Source organism: Lonchura striata, chromosome 4, assembly GCF_050655825.1.
Source record: "Lonchura striata isolate lonStrDom1 chromosome 4, ASM5065582v1, whole genome shotgun sequence".
Lineage (NCBI taxonomy): Eukaryota > Metazoa > Chordata > Aves > Passeriformes > Estrildidae > Lonchura > Lonchura striata.
The window spans coordinates 33,282,421-33,308,189 of NC_140706.1; the positions used below are offsets into that span (position 1 = coordinate 33,282,421).

Consider the following 25,769-nt stretch of genomic DNA (forward strand, 5'->3'; position numbering starts at 1 on the left):
TTCTTGGTTAACTTTTGCCATATAATGAATCTTAAAAATTCAAAGTTATTCTTCTGTAGTTGTCTTTAAAGTCTTAAAGGAATGAAAGCTTTTATATTTGAATACATGATTTTATCCTGGGCTCAATCAGGTGCATGGTGTTTGTCGCTTCCTGTACACAGTTACTCAGAGTGACAAACACATGCAATCATTAAAGAGTGATGATAACCTTCACTCTAATTGCATTAGCACAGCAGCCTTCTCAAATGAAGGGAGATTTCCCATAACAGGAGCAGCTCAGCGCAGATGTAAATGGATCAGCGGTGTCACTCATAAACTGTGATCACGGCCAGCGTCCGACAGTGGACAATCACTCACGCAATAACACAATCACTCTGCAGTTAACGCGTGTCACTACTGATTTGCAGGGAAATTTTTGAAACCAGAATTTGCATGGTCTATTTGAAACTTGCCTGAGCTGAATACCCAGCGTTTAGCTTTCTAGTGGGAGTTGTGACACTAGCACTGCTCACAGCAAACTGCCACTGTCGTTTGTTCTGCTTCAGTGCTGTTTGACTGTCACAGCCTGTCATGTAGGAAGAAAGCACCGCATCTAACCCCCTGTGACAAGGTTTAATCACCCCTATTACTCCTATTGGCTGTTCAAGCCACCTTGGGGTGTGCAGCACACAGTTATAGATCTCAAAAACCCTTGCTTTAGAAATGGAAAGGCTAAAATCGGGTCTGAGTCGATCAATCTTCTAACACACCGTTCAAAGGAAGTAGAATTAGATAAATAATAATGCAATCAATGCTCAAGATAATTTTTTTGATTTTCACATCATTAGGAATATGAAATTATTTATTTTACTTCATGTTTACTTTTTAAATGAATTCCAGTTATTGAAATTCTGAATGTTATTTCTTTCTAGGAATCAGTGCTAGAATATGGACATACATGCAAGAGTGTCACATTTGGGATTGATTTTTTTATGCCAAAATTAAGTGACAAAAGTAAATGTTGTATAACAAGGTATACCTGTATACCTTGTATATGTATATGTTAATGCTGAGTCAAAGGACAAGTAGAGAAATGCTTAGAATAAGCTTTGTACAATGGAAAAGTTTAACTTAAGTTTTCCTCATACAAATTAGCATTAATTAATTAAAACTTCATATATGCCTGATCTATCTAAGGAAAGCATTTCACTGATGTTCTACACGAAAATTATGTTCAAGATAGTTTTAAAAATGCCCTTTATGAGACTGCAGTCCAGATTATTTTTACTTAAAGCCTGAATGACACATGGATCAGCAACTGAGAGTAGCTCAGTTAGTTAGAGCATGGTGCTAGTAACTCTTCTGGTCCTTTTGCTTACAGTTAGTTATCCAGAAGCCCAGGTAACATACACCAAGCACATTTTTGCACATCAACAAATCTGTTTGCTTGAGCTGGTCTTATTATATTCAAGGTCTATTTACTGGGATAGAAGAAAATTATTGCAATATGAAAATATATTAACCCATTGCGAGTTTGGCTTTAGCAAGGTAATCTAGTATTACAGACTTGACTTCCAATTACTCCATCAGGCTAATCTTAGGCTTGATAAATGATGCTAGTGTAACTCTTCACATAGAGAGATTCTTAGGGTTGAGATCACCATTAACACAGGTGTTATTTCAATTAACATGTATTTGTAATGATCACATTTGTTTTGCAGAGACTGGGCAGGAAATGAGCTATCTGACAGCACAGATAGCTTTGTAGGTCAATAATCTAGCACAAGGATTTATACCCTTAAATCCCTGCTTCAGCCCAGTTCCGAAAATAGATGAGCAAGTGCACATCCTGCAGAGTCAGAATAAATATTCATTCTGCATTCATCATATACCTGCAGAGGTCCCTACAATAGGAATGAAATTTTCTAAAAAACAAACATAAAAAAAAAACCCTCACTGTCAGTACTCCTTTTTATTGGGATTAAAATGAATTTTCATTTCTAACTAGTATTTCAGGTGAAATAAAACAATCGTGGGCCAGAGCATTTTAAAACTTGCAAAGAGCATGAGAATGTGTAGATGGGTAGAAAGTGCATTACATAAGAGTTTTAATTTTTCATGAAAATTCTTTCTAAAGGGAAGGTGGATTGTTTTTTTCAAATATAAACACACTTATCTATGTTTCTTCTGGCCACCTTAGGGGAAAAAAGACCCAAAACCAAATTCCAGCTACCAATGATGTTTTAGTGTTCCCTTGATTCTTTCCATGAATGACTAAATGCAAAAGACACTTTTCTGTGTAAGATGAATTTATAGAGCTGACAGCAGCTTGTGCCACTCACCCATGTACACTTCTAGCCTATGTTCTCACTCCTCTAGTTTGATACTCTCAATTAGACTAACACTACCACGAGTCTTACAGATTTTCTGTTATTAAAGACAAGAAGTAATTTATGTTTTCTTGTATCAGTCAACCACCTGCAAAGTAGCACCTAGAAATAACCAATTATAGCATCTATCCAGCTGTATACAGATAGATGTGAGCTGCTCAGCTAAACCATCTCAGAAAACTGCATGCCCATACTTACTGCAATGCCAGTTCACCAGATACAGGTTTACACTACACATGCTCTCCTTTATACCTTCTGTCTGCTAATTTGACTGCTGGTTCTCTTCCCCCAATTTGCTTATCAGCTCTGAATGACAATAAAGGACAAGTCAATACCACACTGTACTTTCTCTCTGAACAGTACTTTCACATTGAAAATAAGTTAGCAAAATTTGAATCCTGGGCCACCTATCCAAGAAACCTGGTTTCTTGAATTGTCCACTCATATAGATTAGTTTCAACAATTTTCATCATTTGAAAGGAATAAATGTTTTTGGTACTTTTTCTACCTCAAGGTGTGACATTGACAATAAAACAGATAAATAATAAACCTAAACCTTTAGATGCAAGTTTTATTTTTATAAATAAGCAAAAATATTCTATGCAAAGATATTGATGTGAATCTTTGGATATGAATCATAATAGCAGATTTTCACATCAGGTATTTGGTTCCATCTCTGAACTCTGAAGCCTCTGCAGTGTGAATGGCAGCAGGAAATGGCTTTCAAACTCTTCCTAACAGATGGAATAAAATCTGCCAGGTTATTAAATTTCTACACAACTATTTTTAGTTTCCATTTCTAAATCCTTGTTCTTCTTTTGTCATATAATATGTCATTACTAATCACATCTCCAAAGCATTACTATTTTGAAAATAGAAGCTTGAAATGGCAGTTTATTATTCTTTGCCCTGAACATTTTTGTTGCTGCTTGATTCTTCTGCTAAAATTATGCAGTATTTATACAGATTTGTGTACTAAAAAATGGAGAAGGTTAGTCAAAACATCAGCTGAAAGGACTTACAAACTTTATTTTAGTGATGAACAATTGCTGTGAATTCTTATCTAGATTGCAGTCTAAGATCAAAGCAAACTGCTGAAAGTTAACAAGTAAAAATGACCTAATAACTATGAAAACAAAAGCAAATGCCTTGACTGTCTGTGGTAAAGCATATCAGAAGTGAAACATACTTTATTTTTTGATGAATTGTACTTGGGAAGAATAGGGAGCTACTCAACTGTTGAGAAAATTAAACCAATTGTTTCCTCCTGTGAACTGTGTCATAGTGACAGATTTTGTCAGTGTACAAAGAATCCTTTGAAGGCAAACTTGCTTGTAATTCAAGTGTTATGAAAAAAAAAATGTCGCTTTGTTCATGTTACTAACAGAAACACCCGTTCTTACATGAGGTCTATTATTACTGATACATCTACACTACAGTACAGAAGTGATGACAAAAAAACAAAAAAAAAAAAGGAGCATTAAACATGGTTTGCAAGTATTATCATAGCAAACATTGCAACACTAAAAGGAAGTATATTAGCTGTAATGTGACTAGGCCAGCTGGCAAATTCTGATGTTACTTGAGGACAACAAACTCCAATCAGCTAAGGAGTCAATCTTGCAACTTGCAAATTTCTCCTGTATCTGGCTTTCAGTAGTGCATCAGGGAACAGTCAGCTTGAGATTGAACAAAAAACACAACTGAAGGAGAAAAAAAAAAAAAAAAAAAGAAAAGGAAAGGAAAGAAGAACACACAGAGAAATTTAGATTGGAGCAGTACTGTACATCAGACCTGCAACATCTGGAAGATTTATTGATTTACATTACTGCTGCAAAAGCAATGCAAAAGAATGAGAAAAGCCCCTATATTTTAGTTCAGTTCTATTGAATTAACAAGTGTGAAGGAATAGTTTTGTGATTTTTTTGATACCACTAACATGACTGATGCCATTCAGCTACAAACAAATAAATGTATCAATGGATGAGGCTTCTAACTTCTTCCGATTAAGGGATAGAACCTGCTGAACTTTTCCAGTCAGGCATGTAAACTGTGAAATAACTTTACAACATGGCCTATAAGGTGTGATTTTTTTAGCATAATACTTTGGTCAGAAATATTTTACATTGTAAATTTTAACTACATTGGGTTTTCTACTTATATGACTGATGAAAAAGCAGGAAAGTATCAATATCCATCACTTTTTTTCACATTTCCAACTGTTTACAGTATCTTTGATTTTGTGCTTTCTAGCAGAGGAATATAATGGGAGATCTTTCACAATCCTGTATTTTTATCTTCTTATTGACTTTGCTTTTGAAGATGGGGGAAAAATAAAATAAAATACAACTTTTTAAAAAGTATTAATCCAAAAGATGAATTTGAAGGGCTCTATAAATATGTCTTCTGCAAAAGTGTCAATAAAGAATGATGGGAAGAAGAACAAATGTGAAAAATGTGTTTTCAAAAAGTAAAGTGTTAACAAAGCCTACACTAAATGCAAGGCTCCCAGTTAAGAGTAATTTCACAAAGCCCTTTATTTTCATGGGAAAGAATTAGACTACAATTCAAAGTAAGAATTTAGGAAACATTTTTTCCTCAGACTTTTATGTTTTCTGTGTATTTTAGGAAGGAATGGTATCAAAATGGCATCTTTCAAATCTCTCAGAAACAACTGTGTTCTATTGATTTGCAATAGAAATCTAAACATAACATATTAAAGAGAAAATGCCTCTTTCCTGTGATAGCCTTTGCAACTAAGTAGTTTACTGGAGGAGCATTTAGGTATAGGAAAATTAAAATGTGCATTTTTAAACTTAGAATGTAATATTTTACAGTTATTGCAATATGATACTGAATTGTTTAAATTACAGCATAATAATTTATTCCTGCAGCATTCAGTGGTGCTAGGCCTTTAGCCTCTTGCCTAACAATACACTAGACAAGAATTATTACATTGTAATTCACAACCTGTCACGCCTTATTGCTTAATTAAAGCATAACCCTTCATGACATGACAAGCAATTTGACTGTTGCCATAATAGATTATTATCCCACATAACTTATTTTAGTTTTACAAACCATTCTTCTTTATTTCCTTTGTACATGTACTGAGAATTATCAGAACAATTACATAGATGTGTCTTTACCTGTAAAGTGTTAATAGGTTTAGGAAGGATAGCTAATAACATGAGGTTGTATTTTTTATTGGAACTATTGCTTGAGTAAACTTGGGCACTCTTTTATGCTTTTTCATTTTACTTTGGGAATTAAATTCCACAACACTTTTTAAAACTATTAAGATTCAAATCTCCGATTAGGTGGCTGCCTATATTTTATTGTTGAGCTTAGCTACCTAAATGATAAAGTTATATTATTTTGGTGAATTCTAATGTGCTACTGAAGAAACAATGCAGCTGATGTTACAGTGTCTTTCAAGTTACAGACAAGGAAGTTACCAGCTTAATTTTGTTGCAATACAGCAGTTAGCTACTCTGTGTGGAACATTATGTAATATGAAAATCATATTTTTCAGAAATAACTCTTTGAATAACTTTTTTACTAAGGTCTCTCCCTCTTCGTGTTTCTCAGATTGAAGCTTGGTATAATAAAGAAAAGTGAAACTGTTATTAAAACACATCTGATTATAACTAAAAATTGACTAGGTGAAATTCTTCTTTTGCAAAAAGTCAATTACAAAACCCATTGACTTAAGCAAAATACTGTTCATTAAATGAAAGGAAAAATGTGTCAACAGCTGCAAAAACACACTAATATTTCAGCTTGCATTCAAAATATTTTAATTACTAATTCATATTTTATTAATGCCTTCACATGTGCAATACAACACAGCCATTTGGCTATGAATAATCCTTTGGTTTTGGTAACAAGTTAAAAATTAAAACGTATAAACATGAAACGCTGAAGATTTGTGTGAACAAAACCCTGGATTTCTTGAGAAGACATATAGGCAATGCATAAAACATGCATACAAAACAATTTTAGCATGGGAATTATATATACCATACCTAATAGATGTCCTACCAGTTTCACATAATATCAAGGTGCAATTTAATGAGGTTCCACTGAACTCTGTATGTCTTCAAGGTGACTGGGTTGTTCCTGGAATGCTTTCTACTATAACTATAAAATGTCTATGATGTGACTGTGATATAACTGAAACAGCTGAAGTCTTTGATCATATGCTGGCAGTTTATATACAGATGCAGAATGTGTAATAAGGCCACACTTTATTAACTTGACTGATGTTCTATTATTTTACTGGTTCCGAAAGCCAAAGGAGACTAGGTTCCACCATGTTGCCCTGAGAATAATTTATTATTGCAGCTATTCAAAATGAAATACCTATCATTAAAGTCTAATTGATTACCAAAAGCAAGAGGCATACATAGGCCTCAAGTTGATCTGACATTTGCTATGGTCTTTAAAGTACTCTTATATCTAGAACTGTTATTTTGAATTAGCACAAAATACATTTTAACAGCCAGCACTCCAAATGTATGCATACATTTCCTGTTAATAGCTATTTCTACATAGATACCGTCTAGTGAAACTTAGAATAAGTTTTTACCATTTCTTAAGTATAAAAATACACAAATTCTGATGGCATGATAGTGAAGTTAGACCTTGACATGCTAGTAGCTGTATTAAGTTGTAAAAAGCATCTTTGCTCTCCTTAAGTTAAAACATCTTTTGTTTCTACTAAAATGTTTTAAACAATTAATCTTTATCAAAGTAGCCAAATTAGAGAGGAGATAGTATCCACTCTAATTTGGCTATTTGAGGAAGTTAAATTGCAATTAAAAGAAAATTTACATAAAACCTAGATATTTTTCCTCATGCATACAGTATGGAAATTCACAGTAACATCATAAATTATTGGTACATATAAAAAATTTGCAGTGGGTTACTTTGGACAGAGCTATTTCACAAAGAAGATGAAATTAACATTATCATAGAAGATCTGGTAATAGTTTTACACTAATTCTAATAGTATGAAGTCATTCTAGATATGAAGAGCATATAAAATAGACACTTTTCTAATGATTTATATTTTAATTCCTACTTCCCCCCCCCCCCAGCCTCCATTTACATCTCTGTACTCTTAACTCTAAATTTAAGTTTTACTTTGTCCTTATATTTTTATTAGAAGAAATAAAAAACTCAAGATTCTCAAGTAATTCTGTACCCATACTCCCAGTTTGCCTCCTTCTGTAATCTTGCACAGAAAATACACATTTCAGAACCTTTTTTAGCACTTAAGGAGATGTTACAAAATTATTGTACTGCTTTGATGGGATGGCTCTCTCTCCAGGACCTCCCTTATTTAATCCTTGCTTTGGTTTTCTTTTCAATCCCTTTCTCTATAGCCTTTATTGTACAGCTGAGGGGTAAAACATCTCAAAAGTTAAAAGGAGCCTGGACTCTACAGTATACATGTTTACATTTTTTCCCATAGATCCCTTAATCTAGATACAAAACAGCTAAATCTGTTTCAATTCCAGTTTTAAGCACATGCCAGTAAGCATTTATACTTAATCTTCTTCAGTGTGGACATTCCCAAAGAAAGTCTAATTCCTCTAGCCCTCAAGATTAACCCACCTGATTAAAATGCTGGTTCCTTTTTAGAATCCTAAAAGATTCTGAAATACGTCAAATTTTTCCCCCACACCTTGAATGCTTCCCATTTCTAGAAACAAGCAAAGATAGCAAGTAAATCCAAAATATAAACATTGAAGTGGAACAGTTCTTTCATGAAAATCTGATGCCTATTTATTGAGCTTCATTTTCACTTACATTTGTTATAAGTCACCAGATATTAAAGCTGTAAATAAGGAATAAATAAGCTAAAGTGTTCTAAGTTATCCAGTAAAAAAAAAAAAACAAAAAAACCCAAACAAAAAACCCAACAGATAAATCTTTGTGTAGGCATATATTTGGCCTCCTTTTCATTTTTTCCCCTCTCAGCTGCCTGTTGTACTTCCTACATACCATTTGCAATGCAATTGTTCTGCTAAGTATCTCTGATACCTTCCAGCACTCTTTAATTCTTGTCATCTACCATGTTCTTCTCAGTACCTTTTTGTGGGCTTCAGCTCAAATGACAATACTGGACTTTATTCAACGACTTCATCTTAACTGACCCCAGGAAAATATGCAGTTAAATTAATCACAAAGAGAAGTTTATTATTGAAGTACTAAACTGAATCTAGAAAGAAATATTTACTTTAGAAATATTATAAAATCTCTGATACCGACTGTGGGTCAAAATTAAGAAAACATTTTCAGATAAGCTGCTACTCACCCATTGAAATATCTTATTTTAATACCACACAACCTCTGTTCAGAAAGTATATATTGCTATGCAACACTATTTGTGATGCAAAGCATTTCCCATTGACTTTTAAGGTATCCTTGTATTTTGAGTACTGTACCATTATTCAACTGTATATGTATTAACAAAAACTCTATAATTTTCATAGCAAAACAAATCTTACATCTGAAGAGTTGACTCCTATAGTGAAAAAATTCCATAGTTCTGCAAGATTTCCCCCCTTCTCCACCCTCAGGAGAATATGGATGGTTAAAAAATAACTGTTCTTATGCTCATTTCTTCTCCTACCTTTTTTGACGAGCTGGCTGCAGAAAAGTGTATAAATGGAAAGCTCAATTAGTGCAATTTTTGTATCCTTGGATGTCAATCATGACTGTTGAGAGGTGGGACTTTCAGGATCTCTGTGCATTAATTAAGAGCTCATCTCAGAAGAGTAGTCATTACACCTAAGGACCAAAAATAAGTTTTAATTAGAGTCTAGAAGACAGTGTGCCATCTACTTATAAAATTAGTTCTTTAGTTAAAAATGAACAGCTATGGGACTTGGTTAGTAACAATGCAAAGGGCATAAATCCACTGTGTGCCCTTCAGAAGGCAGAAATATTCTTGTATTTGTAGGCCTGCCTGAAAAACTGGACAAGTTCTGTAATACTGTGTGCACACCACTCAGATTTCAGCCAGGACATACGAATGCCAGTGTGATTATTAGACCCTTGTGAAATTACTGCTGCTAGGCTGATGTTGAGGGAAGGCTGTTACACAGCTGAAGTTGGATTGTATCTCTCTCCTAGCCCGGACCGTCTCTGACTGCACATGTAAGAAACCAAGGCAAAGCCAGCAGAGGGGCAGGGGGTGGGCTCAGTGCACCAGGGTCATTCACCACTGGTACAGCACAGGCAGCTCTGCCTGGCCCGAGACACTCAGGGCTCAAGGGAGCTTACAAACAAGCTGGGCTCACTGCTGTCAGCTGCCCAAGAGATCTCTCCTCCTGGCATCACTTATCTGAGGACAATCAAATGTTCTGCCTAGGATTCTCTAGGGAAATAAAGCGTAAATAATTGATTATATAATTTATAAATTAAAGGTAGGAAAACATTAAGAGCTGATCTGGAAAATAAACATGTCAGCTAATAATTCAGGCATGAACATAGGCAAAACGTACAGAAAAAATAAGTTTACATGCCAGAGAACAAGAAAAAGCCTTTTTTGGCTATGGCCAAAATAAGAAATATAATGCATTAATTAAAAAAAAAAAATCAAAACAGCACTCAGATTAGTCTAGGAAGGATGAGAAAAGACAAAAAAAAAATCAAGCTCCAGTATAAAAATAAAGGAAAAGCAGTCATGAAATGGTCATAAAATTTCAGTGTTACAAATATTTTAGTTTCTTGAAGGACACAATTTAACATATACTTAAAATGATATAAGTAATAAGAATAATAATTATAAAGGTTATTGCACAGAAAAAGAGCAGAATGGGAAAGCCTGTCAAAAAGAGAGTAAGATTTACTATGCATCCACGAATAGTAGAAGTGTTATGACCTTCTTCATTGCTATTATGTTTCATGGTCTTTTACTAAACTATTTGTAAATATATTTAAGAGAGATATTTTTCTGAAACACTTGTTTGAGAAACACATACTACAAATTCTCAATCTAATCAATATACCTGAGGAGTAAAGAAAAACAGCAATGAATTTAACAGCAAAAAAAGCAGTAGCTATTGCTGGTAGGTTGTTTAAATTGTGTTATCCTAATAAGAAAGAGTGGTGAGATTAGCATTATAGTGAGGGAGCAATCAGTCTTTAAAGACGTTAAAAAAAATGTGGACAATAATTTATTCTAATGTCATTCAGAAAAGCTATGTTAATGCCATTACTAAATATTTTTAATATTTAATGACCAAATTCAATTTTATGATATTTGTAAAGCAATTATTTCTTGTAAATTTTTTCAGCCTAGAATTGTTTTCTAGAGAATAGGCTCAGAAACTCTCCCCAGAATGTGTTCACTTGGAATATTACTGTATTTACTACTAAATTTCATTGGGCTGCTTCAGGTTATCAGATATGCTGACAGTACACACCAATGCACTCTTGAGAATGTTAATACTGAAACTTGCCACTTAAATTTCAAGTTTCATTCTGTGAAATAGAGTATATGCTACTGCTATGGATTTATGTGTACTACAAAATCTGGTATTTACTTCTCTGTAGATCTAAGTTACTTTTCACATGATAACACATTTCAGGAAAGGCCATGTTTAATATTGACTGGCACCATGGGCAGGTTGTTTTAAATGAAAAGAAACAGGAATTTATCCAGGGCTTGTCACTTGTATTCTCTGAAGTAAAGTCCTGAGTCCTGCTGTGTGGGGTTTCCTACTAGTAACATTTAACACATTTCTTGTCAGCTGCTTCTGTTGATTAAGAGGACAGAAGAGATAATAGATACACTAAACTCCAGAAGATACAGAAAACTTTTGTTCCTCTGTACAATTATATCAATTTTTATAATGGTTTAATTTGTTGTTATTCAAAAGGGACAATGCCAAGAGCTGAAGCAGAGGACTAGCAAAGTACAGATTGCATGTTAGCAGCATGGTGCCTTCTCAGTCCTTCATGTTTCCAGGTTTGCCTCTTCTGAGCTCACACTCCAATACGCTGTTTTGGAAGCCAGCCATAAAAGAGGCTAACTCAGACAATAAAATCTGGGTGATCTACTGAACTGTGACTGAGATTTGTGACCTGCCTTAAACTGAATCAGATTCAACTACAAGACTTCTTACAAGCAGCTCTCACCAAGAGCCTGGCAGAATGTCAACACAGTTGTACTAAATATTTGACACAAAACTTGCTGAGAACCACATGGTATAATGTATTGTCATGAAAGTAACTTAAAGCTGGAATAATTCACAGGAGAAGAATAACAAAAAGCAGCAATTAGAAAATGTTTGTCACAGTGGAGAATATTATATAGTAGTTAAATTATATGGAACAGAAAATCAAAAAGAGGAATAATAGTAAAATTACTTCAGGCATCCTCCTGGCTAACTTTGAACCCTTCATTGAGGTTTGAAAGTTTGATGCCCTGTCCGAAATTTCCTCTGTGGTTAACAAAGAAATGGAAAGGTACTTCCAGATATCAATCTGGACTTAAAAGACCTTCCATCTTTACAGTAACTTCCTGTAGTGGGAGTGTAGAGCACAGACTTGGACATGTTGGTGAGAACTTGTATTTACTTAATCTGCATGGTACAATTTGATTTTCAGTGGTGTCTAATAAATAAACTGCATTGCAGCATTGAACATTTACCTGCACATTTAGATGCTACCGGAGATATGGGCAGGGATTTCACAGTTTCTACAACACTAGCCAAATGCTGATGGGCAGTACTGTGCAGAGGTCCTCTTTCCTATTGATCAGTGCCTTTCCTGCTCCCTACCACAAAATTATGAACACTAAAAAGTACTAATATTTTCCTATTTATTCTGAATTGTAGTTATTGTGTCTCATATAGTTAATACTCCAGTCTTTGGGAAAAAAAAAAATAATCCTGCTTTAACAGTTTTATTTTTCTTTCCTCAAAAAGAGACCAGAACAATGAAAATATTTTGATTAATTTATCACCATAGATGTGTTCTTTCCTCCAGTTAAGCTAACATTTTAAGAAAATTTCTGAGACTCCTACAAAAAATAAACCTCAATGTGTGATCAGAGCCAAGAAGCCTACAGCACACATACTTAGCTTTCAATCTAGAAACAGACTATAGGGTTGGAACTGGAGTACCACAATTTATTCTTTGCTAACTGATGAAACATTTAACTGATTAGTCTTGAAAAATAATAAGAATCTGAAATTCAAGCTGAATATCAATGTGCTCACACAAGGGGTGGAGATAAGCCAATAAACATAATATATAGCTTTTAACCCCATGGAACATTTCTTATCTTCAGTAGTTTCTGCTGAAACTGTAGTGTCAACATAAAAATATTTATACAAGAACTATACAGAAGTGTGTAATAAGTCACTGGAAAATATAAAAGTATAAAGCAAAATGAATTAAAATTTAACTGAAAAGAAGTAGCAAAATTTATTAGAAGTAGAAAAAAAAGAAGAGAGCAATTTCTCCATGGCCAGCACTGTCTACATCCAGGCCTCTTGCTGAAATCCATCAATTTATCATGTAGCATTGGAGTCACTTTGAAAACTATTCCATTGTAGTCAGCAACACCCAAATTGCAAATGGAAGTTATAAATCAGACAGCAGTACCACAATGTTTTCTACTGTCAAGACAAAAACCACTGCTGACTAATGAATAAGAGAAGAGTTTGTTTTAAAACAAGATACACCTGTATGTGATAACTTGGATTTCAGCATTTTGCTGCCTCATTTTAGTACACTATAACTATTTGTAGCTTTTTCTTATCTTTTCCTTATCTCAATTTCTATGTTAACTCACAGGACCACAGCAGAAAACAGAAAATTTATATCAAAATTTTTCTTTTCTTCATTATTGATTGGAAAATTTTTGATTTTTTAAAATGATAGTCTTACATTTTTAAAAACTGAAGAAGTTGTGAACATTATGATCTTCATTTTAATACAAAAATGCTTATTAACTTTGGGAAACATGAGAGGCAACATTTTAAAAATATTTTGTGTTTTTTAACTAGGTTGGCTGATATCATTACAGCTTTTTGGATAAAACCTTTCAAGAAAAAATCACCACAGATAAAATATAATATAGAAATTCCAAGAGTTAATAAGACAAGCATAGAAAAACTACTAATTGTAAAATTCCTGGCTGTCTGATTTCAGCTTGATTAATGGGTTTCTTTCATTTGTTGGAATTTTATGATCAAAAAAGGTACTAAAAAAAAAAATCTCACAGAAAGGAAGGGATTAAGGCAGCACTGGAAAAATGATGCAGGAGTGATACTGAGAATGAAACACGGTTGTGCAGAAACAATTGAGGTTAAAAATTAAGTACCTGAGCTTGCCTAAATTTGAGAGAATATCATTCTTGTACTAAGGGTGTGCTGCCATGCTCATAGAAGGGTTTAGGTGGGAAGAGGTGTGAAAGACCACCTAGCTCCAACCATGGGCAGGGACGCCTTGTTGGCACCTCTTCCATTTAGAGATGGAAGTTATGATTTTGAAGGTATTTCCAGAAACCTCCTAGATTGCTAATGCTCTTTTATGCTGTCCCTTTAACTGGGGTAGTTCAAGTGCCACATGAGAATAGGACTGCTCCTATCTGTCTGTAAAGGGCCTCGTACACGTGGTCAGGTGGCCTGTAGCAGACCCCCACTATAATGTTACCAGTCCCTGCCCTCACTTTATCCTGAGCTGGAAGCTTTTGGCTGACTCCTCATCCACCCCCACGCAGAACTCCATGCACTCTGGCTGGTCATTGACAGAGAGGGCAACACCACCACCTCCTGGCCTCCTGTATCTGTTCTCCCTAAAGAGCCTATATCCTTCCATTCCAACATTCAAGTCACAGAAGCCACCCCACCATATTTCTCTGATGTCAGTAAGATCATATCCTTACAGGCATGCATGTGTAAATCCTCCTCTATTACTCATGCTACTTGGTCTTCCATAGAGGCATCTAAATTTTGTCCCCAGTGAAGCTGACTTACTGGCTGAAGTGGCTGGAATTCTTCTGTGCTGCTCCTCACATGCTCTCCTGCTTGCCTGTGATACCTCTACAGGCTTCTGGGCATCAGTTGCTGGCACTAGCATCAAACTGGCAGGAGTGGAATGGATTAAAATTCCCCTTCCCTGGAAAGTTTTAGTTAAAGTCTTCATCATCTTGTCAAATGTATGAATGAAGATGCTGTTGTCCTCCTCTGACAGATGAGCTCCATTAGCCCCCAGCAGACCAGTTTTCTCAAAGTGAGTCCCACAGAGTAACAGATAAACCCTTAGCTGTGTCACCATTTGTCAATTCACTGGACTCAGCCATCCCTTTCAAACTCTTTCCTCTGACTAGCAGGACTGGTGAAAATCCTACCTGTGTTCCGAAGTCCCTTACTGCTGCTTCCCAGGCTCTCATCCTTCTTGATATGCCTCAGCCTGCTCTGGCTGCATCACGGTGCCCACATGGAACAATGGCAGTGGATAGTAGCCAGGAGTCAGCACATGGCTTTGTAGTCACAGGTGCCACCCCTGACATGAGCTGCAGGCGAGCAGCACACCTCCCTGGAGGGCACTTCAGGTTGCCAAATGCGTGCCTCCATAGCTCTCAGAAGAGTCCCCTGCTCTTTACAACCTCTGGCCTCCTAGCTGCACTGGTTACTGCACAGGGAGCACGTTGGACTGCATTATTCAGCCCAGCAGCTCTCCCGAGGTGACGGGTCTTTCCTCTTCAGTGTGCAGAGCAGTGAACGGGTTCTGTAAGGGCACCTCAGGCTTCAAGGAAGTCTCTTTCTCCTGCTGGTCCTTGCCATTGCAAGCTTCCGTTCTTATGTATTACTGCCCCCCCCCTCCTACAGTGTGTGTGCTGTTGGGGGAAGTTTTCAGCTGTTTGGCTGCAGGCTTTGGGTTCCCTGCAGACTATACTTGGAAACAGCTATTTAACTCCTTCTCAGCCTCCCTGATGTTACACAGCCTTATCACCACCTCCTGCAGCTCAGCCACCTGCATGTTCCACTGACCTGGGCAAGTGAGCCTATTGTGATCAACCTTTCCCGTACTTGTGATGTGTTTCTGATGGCAATGGATAACACGTCTTTTTAGGGAGATACTCTTTGTAACTCTGATCTTTGTTACAGAACCTTACAGACATGTGTCACTGAGACAAAATAAAAATTTACAGTTGGGCTCACCATGTTCACCCTACCAGAAAAGAGAGCAGCGTCCTAGTATCAAGACTAAGAACAGTAAAGTAAAAGGAAAAATGGCAGCACAGTCTGTCTGAAGAAAACACTTATAAAGGATGAATTGATTGAAATGAAACTGGAGCAAGAATCTGAGAGCATGGCTTCAGTCTGAAGTTAGGTCAGCTGCCATATTCAATCCTGCCAAAGTGTTGGTAAGGTTTGTTGCTTGAAATAGAAGCCTGCAAGACAGACCGGGGAAGAGACCACAGGTGCAGCTTGCCCCTGTACTGTCATAACAATAAATAAGGTTATCTGTCATGATCAAACCATCTGGAGAAGTCCTTTATACTCTCCTGAAGAGATGTTACACATTTATTTAAGGTTACAAAGAGTGCCTGAAATAGCACTGATTTGTAAGTATAAGTCTGTGTCCTATAATTAAAGGCAGCATCACTGTAAATGTGCAGGCAAAATTCTAGGAAGAATTTTAAAGGCATTTTGGTAATAATGATTTATAAGTGATGATACATAAGTTTAAAAAATAAAAACAGATGACTGTTCAAAATGCTGTGTACTGCAGCAGTCTAGGAATGAAAGCAATTATCCAGACTTCAGTATATGGTTATTTGTTCCTTTCTAGAAAAGTTATTTAAAACAGAGGCTGATTTCATCATCATATATCAACAAGTTGGATTATAATAAAAATTACCTACCCTGCAAATAGCAAATTCACAAAACCCAAAAAACAAATTAGCTTGTCCTTGCTAGTAAGGTATACACTCAAGCTTTGTAATTCAGGGTATATATGGAAATCCAGCAGATTATGGGATTATCTACAAGACAAAATTAATTACAGCTAAAAGAAAAGGATTGAGCTATAGCCTTGACCTATCCTCCTCTTTCTGCTATAGAACACAAAAGCTATGGTAAAGGACATATTTTTTCAGAAATATGAATGATCATTACGCTTATTTTTCTACTGCTATCTCTTTAATGTAGTGCATGCTTGGCACACTCCCTAAACATCATAATAGGAAAATAAATGATAGGTATAATTTCTTTCCTGAGAAGCAGACAGATAGATTGAGAAATATTATGTACCATGCTGATAGCCTACAGTGTAGGCAGGTGAAACTGAAATTAATTCCAGTTCTTTGCTTTCTCCCTTATGACCTCTCTTCAGACAGACTCAAAATCCCCTCAAATTCACGTATATAGAATATGAGGGACCACAACACATTTGGTACTCTGAGAAAAATCTACCTGTTATCTGTTCTCCACAAAAAAAGCAAAAAAGCTCCTGTATCAGCATTTCTGTCTACAATCATAAGGTTGCTGAAGCCTCAACTATAAACTTAAAAAAGAGTAGCTCTTTCTCTTTTTCTATAACTATCTGTTCTTTTCCCAATAAACTTGGCACATTTCTCTGCAACACCATCTTTTTGTGGGCTACAACATATGGGGTTTAATAGCATAGCATCAGACTGCAATTTTTAGCCTAGCTGCTCCTGTTCTACTTCACAAAATAAAAGTGACTGCTGCCTACCTCCAATGACCCTCACAGACAAGAAGACCACCTTGTCAGAGATCATTTTCTAACAGACAAGCAAACCTTCAAAACAAATATGATGTCATCAAACATAAACACATCTCACCTCCTTAAATTTAAGCATGAAGTTGAACATAGCTTTACTTGCCAAAGATATTCAACCTGAAAGGTTCCCTGGCTTTGCAATCAGAAAGATCAAGCAGGGCTACCACAGCTTTTCTATGTTATTATTTAGCACCTCTGAATCAAGTCACCAGCTGGTGGAGCTTTGCCTAAACAACAGTAATCTAGAGAAGAGTAGCAAATCAGCACTTTCCCTCTTGGGCTGGCTGGCTGATACTTTAAAGGGAGGAAAGTAAAGACCTCATTAAAGTTGCTTTTCTTCACCAAGAAATGCAAGTCAGGATAGGGTAATACCCTTAGAGTGTTTACAGATAGCAAAAAGAAAAAAACCAAAAACAACCTACCAATTTACTGCAATGTAATTATCTCTCTCTGGATCACTGACATGTTGGGGAAGATGTGAGCTTTTTTTTTTGATGCTCACCAGCTGATTTAATGTAATGAAAAATGAACTGGCACTTAGGAGATTTTTTCCTAAGTTGCAAACTGCAATTCAGGGTTTCAGGTTTCTTTGAATCTATGGGAGCATATAACCACCTTCTTTTCTGAGCCACATCTATCTCTCGTGCATCTTCTTTCTGGAATCTGTGAAGACTTTACCCTTTTTCTCAATTTTTTTTAAATCCATTTTCATCTGAGTATTGAAACTGAGGAAAAAAAAATATTAATTTTCATAGTGTGTAAAGTTGTACATGCCACTTTTACTGACTACCTTTATAATTAGTCCAGGCAATGATGATTAAATCCCCTTTGATTTTTGAAAAATACCTTAATTGAAGTTATTTACTAGAATTAAGTTTAGGTTGAGTTTTTTTCTCCCCTCATGTGCTTGAACTGAGCACTGAAGGAACTTGAAGACATTGGCATGCAGCCTTCCAGCAGTACTGTACTCTCCTCTGGCAGCAGGAATATCCTTTAGCAAAAGACAACATAATCCTTTAGGGGGAAAGCTGAAATATTTGAGTAAAGTTGTTGCTACTATCCTCTATTCATACACATTAATGCCACAAAATTTGGGAGTAGTATTTAATTGTCAAACTAGTAGCAAATTTTATGCTTAAAAAATTTGTATTCAAATGACTTTTAATCATAATTATGCTTTGTTTACTGCATATTGTTGATAAATGTGATCACAGCCCAAAGTCAAACTGGTACTATGTTAACTTTATGTCTTTGTAGCATCAGTGCTCAGTGCGAAAGAGTTTTCTGAAGGCTTGGAAAACTAGAAAAAATTGTCATCAACCTAACTTTGGAAAAGTGTTCAAGTTGAACCTGGCAGTTGTTTTTATAGTAGTAACCCAGTTCTTGACAGTCAAATACCACACTTCTGGTTCAGAGGCTACCCCAGCTTTGAGTCATGATTAAGGACCACATCACTACAATTTCTGTTGCAAAGCAATCATGTGGATGGAAGATATTCACTAGAATGTCAGTGTTTCTTTCTTGTATGCTGTTTCTGTAGAGACCTCTGTGTCTAGACAATGCAGTAAAACATCTAATTTACTCTTCAGATTTAAAGTAAAGGAATCTGAACAATGATGGTGAAACTGTCCTTTTAGCCAAGTAATGATGTGCAAAAGTATCTTCTCATCGTTAGAGAGAAATTTGTAAACTGTCTTATAAGAAAGTTTAAATAAAAATAGACTCATAGGGTCTTCAGTCTTCAGTCTGACAAAAACAGTGTCCTTGTGTAAAACAAGAGTTATACAACATTCAGCTTTCTATTTGCATCAGTTAAAGGTATAAAGCAGTAGTAAAATAATGAAACTGTATCTCCAATTGCCTATGCCCTGTAGCAAGAGTGCTAATGTTTTTCTGTGTGCACGACACTGCTTCTGCTTACTGTATGTAACTAAGGAAAGTGTTAACCATATTAAACTTTCTGTTGATAATTCTAACAGGCTGGTTTGATTTCTACTTTAAAATATCTATGCACATATTTGTTATTACACTTCACTTATTCAGTCATTATCTAAGTCAACAGAGAGATCTTCAGGAAGACAGCTTGTATTTATCACACTTCATGTACTTAAATTGTATGTCACCCTGTTAAGTAAAGTCCAAGGAAATTCTTGATTGATTCTGAAGTTAACCATATGGTTATCTAGCAAGTCAGCAGAAATGAAATTCATTACAAAATCAATTTTATGTAATTGTTATTAACAAATATTGGTTTAATGCTTATTTACTGTAGTCTTTGGTTGGGTTAAAATGGCAGTAGGAATTTGGTGGTCACTGTAATATAACCAAAGCTCACTAGTGTGTGAAAAAGGGCACAGATCTCAAAACAGTTCAGAGAGCTTGTTTTCTGAGAGCTAGAATGAAATAAAACATGATTATGACATTATGTAATCATGTATCTTTTAATGAATCTCTTAGAAGTGAAATCAAGCTTTTTCTTACATGCTGCCCCTTTCCACCAGAATAAGGATAAGGGTAGGGAAAAAAAAAAACCCCTAGTATTTTTCATGACACCACCTAACCACTCTCAGTGTCTTTTTTCTTTTGTAGGAACAGGCAAACCAAATTAAAAAATAATTGCAAGAAGTATTACTACAGTTGTAAAAGCAAACTCTGAGAAATTAGATTTTTCTTTCTTGGGTATCTGCATTTTGATATACTCCATATTTGCATGATCCTCTACTGTTTTTCCTCAAACTCTTCTGCATCACTGAGCAAGGATGTGCTCTGGGCATTAATAGGGATCACTTCATGAAGGGTGCTGTTAGTCATTAGACCCCTCTCAGATTTCTGACAGAGGCTGCAAAATGTGAAATAAAGCAAGCAGCTGCTTTCAGAAGGACCTGTCCATTCATTAAAGTTCTGCTATGTAGAAGTGGATTCTAGATCCTATCATAGACTTCCTACAGGGTACTGTATATCCCCTAAAATGTATTCCCAAAGTTGATACCAAGTGGTGTGTTCCCTGTTTCTAGGTCTGTGGAGCTGGCTTGAAATTTTGTTGTCCATTTAAACAATGATGAAGATTCACAACTTCAGACATTTCCATGGTTGTAATATTAAGCTGTGTCATGAACACAGACCTATATGATTCTGATTCTCTGCACAAATAGGGCTCATCACCTTAAACTGTGTACTCAGATAATTGGATTATTTTACTTTAGTCCCTGTGACTACTTGACACCGAATTTTAGGTATAGCCTTAAAATAGCATAGCTTCCTGAACTTCTGACTCTTGCTGAAGTTTTTAACTTCAAGCTAGGCACTGAAAATTCTCAAATATTTCTATTTGTGAGGGAGCTAAAAGGGAAGCACTAACTTTTCACTAACTTATGTGTGAATAGACAGACTCAAGAATGACCTGAAGATCAAGATGGCATGTAGATGCTGCCAGCAAAAGAGAACAAGAGCATGATGCAGCAAAGTGTCAAACTCTTATGAGGCCAGTTTCCTGTGCAATGCCATCAGAATCATAGTAGATGTGACAAGACCACATTCATAAAACCATAGTGGACTTGGGAACTTTTAAGCACTGCACTTTCTGGAATAAGTGTGAATAATCTATGTTAGGATTCCTTGCAAATCATAATTTTTCTTCTGAGTCTTTGATCCAGCCCCATCCATCTGCTCTGGCTCCTGTGACAATTATATATAATAATCTCCTGCCGCACAGGTGGGGTTAGAAATTAAATTGATAGCCGTGTTGTGGAACTCCTACAGTAGTGATGAGTATCATGCAAAAGCTCAGAGGTAACAACTATACAGTCCAAAATGCCTTGGACCACTCTTTGTGCCAGGGTAATTGAAAAAGCTGTTTGGTCATCCCAGCCTGCTCCTGTGGTCTGAACTAGGGATGATTTGGAAAAAAATAAAGAATCATGTAGCTGAAGATTGTAGCATCTGATATATAAAAATCACCTCTTTGAAATTTACATGGGCAGATTTCATTCTGCCATTTGTAATTCCCGATCACTTGATTTTGGAACTTTGAAGTTTTGTTGTTTTAACTGTTTTCACTCTGTTGACAATTCTGTAGATAGTTCTACATGTTCCAGCTCCCATTAAACCTATTGAACAAGCAAGAAGAAGGTAGAAATCCCCTACCCTTCCTATGTTATGAGAAGCTGCACAAGAAGAAAAAACAAACAAACAAACAAAAACCAAAAACCAAACAAAAAACTACAAACAAACAAACAAACAAACCCCAAAAATTCCAAAACCTGCCCTACTCAAAAAAAAAAAAAAAAATTGACATATTCTTTTTAATATCTTTGAGAACTGGCAGTGGTGCTTTATTAGTCAAACACCTACAAGTTTTTAATCACTAGTCAGTGTAGTTCAAACTCATTATATGTCAGGTCCCACTTGAGCTGATACACTTATTAAGTCATTTAGCATCTGGTTGGCATCACTGATAAAAACTGGATATCATACAGATTTGAGAGTTGAGAATCAAAATTCTAAAATATTATTTTTAAAACTGAAATAACACTTCAGGGCTTTAGAATAAATTTGTTAAATTGGCTAAAAATTAATAAGAAGTGAGAGTTCCATCAGCTTTCTCTTCTTGCTCTGCATACCACGAGAATATCAAAGCACAATGAGTATAATATTGCTCTTATGAAGAGTTCAAAACACATTGGGCAGTGCTGCTTATATTCAAAGCTCACCCTGCAGAGGTGTTTTCATATTGCATGTTCTGTCTGTATTGGCTGTCATGAAAACAGGAGGTCACTTACTGATACCTCATTAAGGATTCTGACTCAAAAAAAATTTAATCTGCAAATAAATGTATTTAATTTATCAAAGATAGGATTTATTTACCAATACACCTTTTTGGAAGCCATTATAAATTCTTTTCTTTAAACATGTTCAGTTACTTTTGTAAGAATGACTACTTTAGTATTGTCCACCTTATTGCTATGTGATATCCACTGCAGGAGAATCTCTTGTACAGTGGCAGCTAAGGTGATACTCTTCTTGCCTTTTGTAACTATTTGACTTTTTTTAGGTAGTGTTGAGAAAGATTACAAGGATATTCAGTGCAGAATGTTACAAGATGGAAAGGTACAGAATCAAAGACTTGCCTGCAGGCATCAATGCCCCTTGTTTCAGCAGTTCTTTCTACTTCCACAATTAAGATACTTGTTTGAGCCTGATAAGATTTCAGTATACATCACGGTATTTCTATTTTATATTTATACCCTGTGACAAGGTATATTCATATGGAATGCACAGGGCTAATTGGTTCATGTCCTAATATGAAAAAGTTTGTTGATGTCTCTTGTGATAAAACTGTTGTGCATTAGAATTTCCCCTTATATAAGGGAAATACATGTTTAGTTAAAGCAATGAGAGAGGATGTTGCTAGCATCTTATGGTATAGAAAGCATATTATTTTTTTAAGTGCCATCTAAAAAAAATCATTTTAAGGTGGAAAGGGTTGAGAGCGATAACACTGAACATGAACAGATTCACATTAAGGTTTGACTTTCTCACTGTCACGAAGCACTAAATCTGTCTAAAATAAAACAAGACTTTGTTCTACACATAGTAGTTTTCAGTAATCTGAAAATACATGTTCTATTAGCATGTTCAATAAAAGAATATAACTGACATTAAGTTTCTGTTAAAAGAATCCTGTCAAGGTAAAGAAGAAAGGAAACGAAAGAAGCTGTACATCACTGGTATGTGGTATAATTAGCTGTGGCAGGTCTTTAATTGTCATAGACAAGATGACAGAAATAACTTATATCAGTTTTGTGGACTATTTATGTAACAAAGTCATTATGACCCCTGAGCTTGTTTTAAAAATTAAATTTCACTAATGAATTTTCAATTTTTAGGCAGAAAGTATATCCTAAAGCAATTTTGAACAAAGTCTGTGATGCGTAAGTGAACTAAAGCTACCTAAAATAAAGTTGAGAAATCCTTTTAGGAGAGGAAACATCACAGTAGTATAGAATAAGTCATGATAGTACCTGTTGATTTTGCTTCTCTGTGTGCAGGAGTTGTGATGGAAAAAGGGGGATTTGTGCTGGAAATTAAAAAATAAGTGGTTCAAAAAGTAACTGGAAATGGAGAAATGGTAAAGCAATTTACTGTTATTACAATTTTATAGTTGCCTAAAATGGTTATGTTTCCAGGTAATTAATTTATGCAGATGAGCATTGAATCTTTAAAATATGCAGTAAAAGCAATGTGTGAACATTAGAAGATGTGTTGGAAAGATTCCTGAAATTGGCTGTAAGGATTTTAAATTCTGTTTAAGTAGCTCATATGTAAAACATGCAACATGTATGTTTCTATTAAGAGACAGCCAGGATGCACTGAAGAGACAAGGATAACATGAAAAAGATGAGCATATTTCTTTGAACCTCAGAGTCTGGGATGCAGAAAAGAAAGGAGTGTTGGCAGGCAGAATGGGATTATGCCAGGGGAAGGGAGGATCCAAATGCCACTATCTTTTTTGGGCCACACACAGCTTCAATGGGAAACAAACTCTTGAATAACAGATTCTACTATGGAAGAAAACAGACATATGAACAAAAGTGAACTAAAAGAACTGTGAAAAACTATGGAGGAACCAGAAACCAAGAAGTTGTAACTCCTGCAGATTTCAGAGATAGGATCTTTTATTGAGATAAAATCATCATTACCTAAGGGGAGAATCTGAAAGCAATGCCACACACAGGGTGAATGTTCCAGAGTCTTTTGATCTTTTAGACACTTTTACAAAGAAAACTTTGATAGGCTCTTGATGTCCTAGCCAAAGATGTTACCACAAACTCTGAAATAATGAAAACAATTTTATAATCTATAGTTCACAGAGATAAAAGCCATACAGTTTTTTACAATAATATATTTGCACATATACTTACTTCTCAGATTATTCTTTTGATTCTTAGATGTGATCCAGCAAGATAACCAACAAAATAATTATAAGAATGCTGGTGCCTGCATAAATTCCTATTTACTTAGAAGTCAGCAGGCAACCTCCAAATTCAAATTTACGCATCCCTGAACACCTGATGTGTGTTGAGGGATCAGAATCAAATTAAAGCTCTAAGTCACAGTATCAGAAATGGCTATACAAGCTAAGGCTGTTTATCCACCAAAGTTAGGAAAGATAGATGTTAATAATCCAAAACTGAAAGAAACACTGAAAAAAATTGTTTATGAGGGAAAAGAAAATTTACATCATGTTATATTATTTGCTGATGGAAACCTGCTTATTCTATAATTATGGTGTTTATACAGTGTATTTTTACTTCTACGGTTGTCTTTTGTATAGGCTCTAAATGAATAAAACAGTCTATGCCAGTACTGTACAGTAAAAGCTCTTTATATTATTATAGCCCTCAGAGAAATCTGATAGAAAAAGTGGTTATGCACTTTCTGTTTTATTTACAATATAATTAAAGTAATTATTGTAGTTGTTACAGTAGTACACCTTTTATAATTTCATAGCTGAAGCAAGATCTGGGATAAATGATAGCTATCTAGTGCACTTAGTGGAGACATTATTTACTTTTACAAGCTATTGATTACCTTATAATTCACAAAAGAAGCAAAACCACAAACTCGCTTGCAAAGGACATCAATAAAGAGTCTAAATAAGTATTAGAGCCAGGTACAGGTTCAGTGGATATTTCTTTCATATAAATACTATTGGTACATGTTTACAAATGCATGTGCAAACCACTTAATTTTTAAAATACCATTTTTATGCCAATTTATATCTGTTTTTCATTTTTGAATAGACTAGATAGCTTCTCCCTCAATGCACTTCTTTGTATGTGTTTTTATTCACAGAAAGTAATTTCATATGTACTTGCATCAGAAAAATAACTTTTAACATTTTTGCTTCATTTTTTCTAAAATGACTTTATCTCTGCAGGTCACACAAAACTGACTGTTTTCCAGTTGAGTCAACATGTTCTTAGCATGAAACAAAGCCAAATATGACTGCAGTGAAATGACTCATATTTTTAGAGACAAACCAAGACATGAAGGTTTTCACTGTCTGCCGATAACTTACAGAGCACTTGCCATTGACAGTTCATGATTGTAAGAGTTATCACACCAGAATAAAGAAAGAGCTGCAGTATTTCCCTAGTCCTGGGATCTGATGCAACAAAATCATTGATCTACCACTGGTAGGCCATTATACTCTAATAAGCTTAACATTCCACCTGGTAAATAAAAAAAATTGAGATGTTTCATAGAGGATCTTTTTTTACTATTCAACTGAATTTTCCTGAACATGAAAATTCCATATATTCTTTGGTTGCATAGAGGGGGAAAAAAATAGATAAAAAAAGAATCATGAATATTTTTTTCACTTTCCCTATAGAAATTATTTCATCATATACTAAAATATAATGCTTCTCCAAATACTAAAACATAATGCTTCTCCAAATACTTATTAAAAGCTTTGATTATAGCATCTAGTGAGAATATAAATAGATTATTCCCCATACGGTTCCCCTTTAAAAAAAAAAGTAGCTATTAAAATTTAATAGACAAAATGTTTATGCACTTTTTAGGAAGTCTAGATGATGAAATAGCTACTTTTAT

At 35.3% G+C, this 25,769-nt stretch overlaps 1 protein-coding gene across 31 annotated transcripts in view; it reads right to left on the reverse strand.

Moving 5' to 3' along the window:
* The window catches only part of TENM3 (teneurin transmembrane protein 3), a 1,286,597-nt gene that overhangs the window by 581,068 nt on the left and 679,760 nt on the right, over positions 1 to 25,769 (reverse strand). For 29 of the 31 annotated variants that reach the window (XM_085578773.1, XM_085578775.1, XM_085578765.1 and 26 more), the window contains one exon: positions 9,013 to 9,170. The exons of the other annotated variants lie outside the window; for them this stretch is intronic. The gene's annotated coding sequence lies outside the window, so the exon portion shown is untranslated. The remainder of the gene's footprint in view (positions 1 to 9,012; positions 9,171 to 25,769) is intronic. 31 annotated transcript variants of the gene reach the window in all.